The sequence below is a fragment of the Camellia sinensis genome, unplaced genomic scaffold (assembly GCF_055761805.1).
Source record: "Camellia sinensis isolate YWXY unplaced genomic scaffold, ASM5576180v1 Unanchor6, whole genome shotgun sequence".
Classification (NCBI taxonomy): domain Eukaryota; kingdom Viridiplantae; phylum Streptophyta; class Magnoliopsida; order Ericales; family Theaceae; genus Camellia; species Camellia sinensis.
Genome location: NW_028129474.1, coordinates 17,802,501 through 17,810,848, shown reverse-complemented (window position 1 = coordinate 17,810,848; position 8,348 = coordinate 17,802,501).

The following is an 8,348-nucleotide window of genomic DNA, read 5'->3' as shown; positions in this document are numbered from 1 at the left end:
TGGGCTGCCTTGGCCGTGGCATGGCATGCTGCTGGCCTTGGCCTTGGCATGGCATGCTGCTGGCTTTGGCTGGCCTGCCTTGGCCGTGGCATGGCATGCTGCTGGCCTAGGCCTTGGCATGGCATGCTGCTGGCTTTGGCTGGCCTGCCTTGGCCGTGGCATGGCATGCTGCTGGCCTAGGCCTTGGCATGGCATGCTGCTGGCTTTGGCTTGCCTGCCTTGGCCGTGGCATGGCATGCTGCTGGCCTTGGCCTTGGCATGGCATGCTGCTGGCTTTGGCTTGCCTGCCTTGGCCGTGGCATGGCATGCTGCTGGCCTAGGCCTTGGCATGGCATGCTGCTGGCTTTGGCTGGGCTGCCTTGGCCGTGGCATGGCATGCTGCTGGCCTTGGCCTTGGCATGGCATGCTGCTGGCTTTGGCTGGGCTGCCTTGGCCGTGGCATGGCATGCTGCTGGCCTTGGCCTTGGCATGGCATGCTGCTGGCTTTGGCTGGCCTGCCTTGGCCGTGGCATGGCATGCTGCTGGCCTTGGCATGGCATGCTGCTGGCTTTGGCTGGGCTGCCTTCGCCGTGGCATGCCATGCTGCTGGCCTTGGCCTTGGGGCTGGGCTGCCTTGGCTGCGGTTCTTATCACTAGACGTGCGTTGCGTGCGAAGGCGTGCAAAGGCGTGCGCGACCATGCGCGCAACACGCGCACCGTGGTCAAAAGACCACGCGCGCGGTATTCGCACAGGCCACGCTGCCCACGCCGCGGGCATGCCAGGCCGCCCAGGCCGTGCGCATGCCATGCCGTGCTGCCCAGGCCGGCTGCATGCCAGGCCGCCCAGGCCGTGCGCATGCCATGCCGTGCTGCCCACGCCGCGGGCATGCCAGGCCGGCTGCATGCCAGGCCGCCCAGGCCGTGCGCATGCCATGCCGTGCTGCCCACGCCGCGGGCATGCCAGGCCGGCTGCATGCCAGGCCGCCCAGGCCGTGCGCATGCCATGCCGTGCTGCCCATGCCGCGCGCATGCCAGGCCGCCCACGCCCGCGCGCATGCCACGCCATGCTGCCCAAGGCCGCGCCCAGGCCGCGCAAGGCCGCGCCCAGGCCGCCCAAGGCCGCGCCCAGGCCGCGCAAGGCCGCGCCCAGGCCGCCCAAGGCCGCGCCCAGGCCGCGCAAGGCCGCCCAAGGCCGCGGTCCAGGCCGCCCAAGGCCGCGGCCGAGCCGCCCCAGGCCGCAGCCCAGGCCGCGGTCGAGCCGCAGTGCATGTAACCCAAGGCCGCAGCCCAGGCCGCGCCCAACATGGGGCGTACCTGCCACTGCCTTGCCCTGGGCAAGGGAGGTGCCCCCCCCTTATAATAGCCTGTTAAGCCCTTTTCAATCTGGCAGGAGGAAACATCAAGCATGTTCGAGGAGTCATAATGGGGTTTTTTTAAAAAGTAATGTTTTTTTGCCAAAACTTTCAACATGAAAGTTGTAGGAAATAATTTAATACACCATAAAAAAAATTAAAAAAAATATTTTTTTACAGAAAATATTTTATTTTAATTTATTTCGATATTAATACTTAAAAAATAATAAAAATTAATAAAAATAGTCAAAAAATTATGGAAAAATTCCCATAATTAAAGGATGATTCACTAGTAATTATAGAAATTATTAAATTATTTTTTTCATTTTTTTTATTTTATTTTGATTTTTTTATGCCAAATAAGGGCTTTAAAAATTCGAAAAGCTCCAGAAAAATTGCAAAAAAATAGGGAATGACATTTAAAATTGATTGTAGTGCATTTTTAATTGTGTTGCACGGTTTGGGTAAGATTATAAAAGAATCATGTTCAAAAAGATCGATCGAGGCGGTGGCACGCCATGGCCTTGGCCTTGGCCTTGGCCTTTGCCCGCGGCCTTGGCCTTTGCCTTGGCCTTGGCCTTTGCCTTGGCCTTGGCCATGCCTTGCACAGGGACTTGGCCTTGCCCACTGCCTTGGCCTTGGCTTTGGCCTTGGCCTTGGCATGGCATGGCATGCTCGCCGAGGCCGTGGCATGCCTTGCTGCTAGCCAAGGCCGTGGCGTGGCATGCTCGCCCAGCCCGTGGCATGCCGTGCTCGCCCAGCCCGTGGCACGCCATGTTGGCCCAAGGCATTGGCATGGCATGCCGGCCAAGGCATGCTGGCCAACGCTGCACAAGGCGGTGCCATGGCATGGCATGCTGACCAAGACCGTGCCATGGCATGCTGGGCGAGGCCGGGGCATGGCATGCTGGCCGAGGCCGTGGCTTGCCATGCCGCCACGGCCGTGGCATGCCGGGCAACGGACCGGCATGGCCCAGCCCGTGGCACGCCATGTTGGCCCAAGGCATTGGCATGGCATGCCGGCCAAGGCATGCTGGCCAACGCTGCGGCACGGCGTGCTGGACAAGGCGGTGCCATGGCATGGCATGCTGACCAAGACAGTGCCATGGCATGCTGGCCGAGGCCGTGGCATGGCATGCTGGCCGAGGCCGTGGCTTGCCATGCCGCCACGGCCGTGGCATGCTGGGCAACGGACCGGCATGGCATGCTGGCCGTGGCGGTGGCACGACATGCTGGCCAAGGCAGTGGCATGGCATGTAGGCCAAGGCTAAGGCATGGCACGCTGGCCAAGGCAGTCGCAAGGCATGCGGGCCGAGGCCGCGGCACGGCCCGCTGGGCAACGCGGTGGCATGGCATGCTGGGCAACGCCGTGGCAAGGCATGCGGGCCGAGGCCTTGGCATGGCATGCTGGCCGAGGCCGTGGCATGGCATGCGGGCCGAGGCCGTGGCATGGCATGGCATGCGGGCCGAGGCCGTGGCATGGCATGCGGGCCGAGGCCGTGGCGTGGCATGGCATGGCATGTTGGGCAACGCCGTGGCAAGACATGCGGGCCGAGGCCGTGGCATGGCATGTTGGGCAACGCCCTGGCAAGCCATGCGGGCCGAGGCCGTGGCGTGGCATGTTGGCCAAGGCTAAGGCATGGCACGCCGGGCAACGCGGTGCATTGGCATGCTGGGCAGCGCGGTGGCAAGGCATGGGGGCCGAGGCCGTGGCATGGCATGTTGGGCAACGCCGTGGCAAGACATGCGGGCCGAGGCCGTGGCATGGCATGCGGGCCGAGGCCGTGGCACGACATGTTGGCCAAGGCTAAGGCATGGCACGCCGGGCAACGCGGTGGCATGGCATGCTGGGCAACGCGGTGGCAAGGCATGCGGGCCGAGGCCGTGGCATGGCATGTTGGGCAACGCCGTAGAAGGGCATGCGGGCCGAGGCCGTGGCATGGCATGCGGGCCGAGGCCGTGGCATGGCATGTTGGGCGACGCCGTAGCAAGGCATGCGGGCCGAGGCCGTGGCATGTCATGCGGGCCGAGGCCGTGGCATGGCATGCGGGCCGAGGCCGTGGCATGGCATGCGGGCCGAGGCCGTGGCATGGCATGTTTGGCAACGCCGTGGCAAGACATGCGGGCTGTGGCATGGCATGGCATGCGGGCCGAGGCCGTGGCACGACATGTTGGCCAAGGCTAAGGCATGGCACGCCGGGCAACGCGGTGGCATGGCACGCCGGGCAACGCGGTGGCATGGCACGCCGGGCAACGCGGTGGCAAGGCATGCGGGCCGGGGCCGTGGCATGGCATGTTGGGCGACGCCGTAGCAAGGCATGCGGTCCGAGGCCGTGGCATGTCATGCGGGCCGAGGCCATGGCATGGCATGCGGGCCGAGGCCGTGGCATGGCATGTTGGGCGACGCCGTAGCAACGCATGCGGGCCGAGGCCGTGGCATGTCATGCGAGCCGAGGCCGTGGCATGGCATGCGGGCCGAGGCCGTGGCATGGCAAGTTGGGCGACGTCGTGGCAAGGCATGCGGGCCGAGGCCGTGGCATGTCACGCGGGCCGAGGCCGTGGCATGGCATGCGGGCAGAGGCCGTGGCATGGCATGTTGGGCGACGCCGTCGCAAGGCATGCGGGCCGAGGCCGTGGCATGGCATGCGGGCAGAGGCCGTGGCATGGCATGTTGGGCGACGCCGTAGCAAGGCATGCGGGCCGAGGCCGTGGCATGTCATGGCATGTTGGGCGACGCCGTAGCAAGGCATGCGGGCCGAGGCCGTGGCATGGCATGTTTGGCAACGCCGTGGCAAGACATGAGGGCCGTGGCATGGCATGGCATGCGGGCCGAGGCCGTGGCACGACATGTTGGCCAAGGCTAAGGCATGGCACGCCGGGCAACGCGGTGGCATGGCATGCGGGCCGGGGCCGTGGCATGGCATGTTGGCCAACGTCGTAGCAAGGCATGCGGGCCGAGGCCGAGGCCGTGGCACGGCATGCGGGCCGAGGCTGTGGCATGGCATGTTGGGCGACGCCGTAGCAAGGCATGCGGTCCGAGGCCGTGGCATGTCATGCGGGCCGAGGCCGTGGCATGGCATGTGGGCCGAGGCCGTGGCATGGCATGTTGGGCGACGCCGTAGCAAGGCATGCGGGCCGAGGCCGTGCCGTGGCATGCGGGCCGAGGCCGTGGCATGGCATGCGGGCCGAGGCCGTGGCATGGCATGTTGGGCGACGCCGTAGCAAGGCATGCGGTCCGAGGCCGTGGCCTGTCATGCGGGCCGAGGCCGTGGCATGGCATGCGGGCCGAGGCCGTGGCATGGCATGCGGGCCGAGGCCGTGGCATGGCATGTTGGGCGACGCCGTAGCATGGCATGCGGGCCGAGGCCGTGGCATGTCATGCGCGCCGAGGCCGTGGCATGGCATGCGGGCCGAGGCCGTGGCATGGCAAGTTGGGCGACGTCGTGGCAAGGCATGCGGGCCGAGGCCGTGGCATGGCATGCGGGCCGAGGCCGTGGCAAGGCATGTTGGGCGACGCCGTAGCAAGGCATGCGGGCCGAGGCCGTGGCATGTCATGCGGGCCGAGGCCGTGGCATGGCATGCGGGCCGAGGCCGTGGCATGGCATGTTGGGCGACGCCGTAGCAAGGCATGCGGTCCGAGGCCGTGGCATGTCATGCGGGCCGAGGCCGTGGCATGGCATGTTGGGCGACGCCGTAGCAAGGCATGCGGTCCGAGGCCGTGGCATGTCATGCGGGCCGAGGCCGTGGCATGGCATGCGGGCCGAGGCCGTGGCATGGCATGTTGGGCGACGCCGTAGCAAGGCATGCGGGCCGAGGCCGTGCCGTGGCGTGCGGGCCGAGGCCGTGGCATGGCATGTTGGGCGACGCCGTAGCAAGGCATGCGGTCCGAGGCCGTGGCATGTCATGCGGGCCGAGGCCGTGGCATGGCATGCGGGCCGAGGCCGTGGCATGGCATGTTGGGCGACGCCGTAGCAAGGCATGCGGGCCGAGGCCGTGGCATGTCATGCGGGCCGAGGCCGTGGCATGGCATGCGGGCCGAGGCCGTGGCATGGCAAGTTGGGCGGCGTCGTGGCAAGGCATGCTGGCCGAGGCCGTGGCATGTCATGCGGGCCGAGGCCGTGGCATGGCATGCGGGCCGAGGCCGTGGCAAGGCATGTTGGGCGACGCCGTAGCAAGGCATGCGGGCCGAGGCCGTGGCATGTCATGCGGGCCGAGGCCGTGGCACGTCATGCGGGCCGAGGCCGTGGCATGGCATGTTTGGCCACGCCGTGGCAAGACATGCGGGCCGTGGCATGGCATGGCATGCGGGCCGAGGCCGTGGCTCGACATGTTGGCCAAGGCTAAGGCATGGCACGCCGGGCAACGCGGTGGCATGGCATGCTGGGCAACGCGGTGGCAAGGCATGCGGGCCGAGGCCGTGGCATGGCATGTTGGGCGACGCCGTGGCAAGGCATGCGGGCCGAGGCCGTGGCATGGCATGCGGGCCGAGGCCGTGGCATGGCATGCGGGCCGAGGCCGTGGCATGGCATGTTGGGCGACGCCGTAGCAAGGCATGCGGTCCGAGGCCGTGGCATGTCATGCGGGCCGAGGCCGTGGCATGGCATGCGGGCCGAGGCCGTGGCATGGCATGTTGGGCGACGCCGTAGCAAGGCATGCGGGCCGAGGCCGTGCCGTGGCATGCGGGCCGAGGCCGTGGCATGGCATGTTGGGCGACGCCGTAGCAAGGCATGCGGTCCGAGGCCGTGGCATGTCATGCGGGCCGAGGCCGTGGCATGGCATGCGGGCCGAGGCCGTGGCATGGCATGTTGGGCGACGCCGTAGCAAGGCATGCGGGCCGAGGCCGTGCCGTGGCATGCGGGCCGAGGCCGTGGCATGGCATGTTGGGCGACGCCGTAGCAAGGCATGCGGTCCGAGGCCGTGGCATGTCATGCGGGCCGAGGCCGTGGCATGGCATGCGGGCCGAGGCCGTGGCATGGCACGTTGGGCGACGCCGTAGCAAGGCATGCGGGCCGAGGCCGTGGCATGTCATGCGGGCCGAGGCCGTGGCATGGCATGCGGGCCGAGGCCGTGGCATGGCAAGTTGGGCGGCGTCGTGGCAAGGCATGCGGGCCGAGGCCGTGGCATGTCATGCGGGCCGAGGCCGTGGCATGGCATGCGGGCCGAGGCCGTGGCACGTCATGCGGGCCGAGGCCGTGGCATGGCATGTTTGGCAACGCCGTGGCAAGACATGCGGGCTGTGGCATGGCATGGCATGCGGGCCGAGGCCGTGGCTCGACATGTTGGCCAAGGCTAAGGCATGGCACGCCGGGCAACGCGGTGGCATGGCATGCTGGGCAACGCGGTGGCAAGGCATGCGGGCCGAGGCCGTGGCATGGCATGTTGGGCAACGCCGCAGCAAGGCATGCGGGCCGAGGCCGTGGCATGGCATGCGGGCCGAGGCCGTGGCATGGCATGCGGGCCGTGGCCGTGGCATGGCATGTTGGGCGACGCCGTCGCAAGGCATGCGGGCCGAGGCCGTGGCATGGCATGTTTGGCAACGCCGTGGCAAGACATGCGGGCCGTGGCATGGCATGGCATGCGGGCCGAGGCCGTGGCACGGCATGCGGGCCGAGGCCGTGGCATGGCATGTTGGGCGACGCCGTAGCAAGGCATGCGGGCCGAGGCCGTGGCCGTGGCATGGCATGCGGGCCGTGGCCGTGGCATGGCATGGCATGCGGGCCGAGGCCGTGGCATGGCATGTTGGGCAACGCCGTGGCAAGGCATGCGGGCCGAGGCCGTGGCATGGCATGATGGCCGAGGCCGTGGCATGTCATGCGGGCCGAGGCCGTGGCATGGCATGTTGGGCGACGCCGTAGCAAGGCATGCGGTCCGAGGCCGTGGCATGTCATGCGGGCCGAGGCCGTGGCATGGCTTGTTGGGCGACGCCGTAGCAAGGCATGCGGGCCGAGGCCGTGGCATGTCATGCTGGCCAAGGCCAAGGCATGGCATGGCATGGCATGCGGGCCGAGGCCGTGGCATGGCATGTTGGGCAACGCCGTGGCAAGGCATGCGGGCCGAGGCCGTGGCATGGCATGATGGCCGAGGCCGTGGCATGCCATGCTGGCCAAGGCTAAGGCATGGCATGCCGGGCAACGCGGTGGCATGGCATGCTGGGCAACGCCGTGGCAAGGCATGCGGGCCGAGGCCGTGGCATGGCATGTTGGGCAACGCCTTGGCAAGACATGCGGGCCGAGGCCGTGGCATGGCATGGCATGTTGGGCAACGCCTTGGCAAGGCATGCGGGCCGAGGCCGTGGCATGGCATGCTAGCCGAGGCCGTGGCATGGCATGTTGGGCGACGCCGTGGCAAGGCATGCGGGCCGAGGCCGTGGCATGTCATGCTGGCCAAGGCCAAGGCATGGCATGGCATGGCATGCGGGCCGAGGCCGTGGCATGGCATGTTGGGCAACGCCGTGGCAAGGCATGCGGGCCGAGGCCGTGGCATGGCATGATGGCCGAGGCCGTGGCATGCCATGCTGGCCAAGGCTAAGGCATGGCATGCCGGGCAACGCGGTGGCATGGCATGCTGGGCAACGCCGTGGCAAGGCATGCGGGCCGAGGCCGTGGCATGGCATGTTGGGCAACGCCTTGGCAAGACATGCGGGCCGAGGCCGTGGCATGGCATGGCATGTTGGGCAACGCCTTGGCAAGGCATGCGGGCCGAGGCCGTGGCATGGCATGCTAGCCGAGGCCGTGGCATGGCATGTTGGGCGACGCCGTGGCAAGGCATGCGGGCCGAGGCCGTGGCATGGCATGCGGGCCGAGGCCGTGGCACTGCATGTTGGGCGACGCCGTAGCAAGGCATGCGGGCCGAGGCCGAGGCCGTGGCATGGCATGTTGACCGAGGCCAAGGCATGGCATGCCGGGCAACGCGGTGCCATGGCATGCGCGGCCGAGGCCGTGGCAAGGCATGCGGGCCGAGGCCGTGGCATGGCATGTTGGGCGACGCCGTGGCAAGGCATGCGGGCCGAGGCCGTGG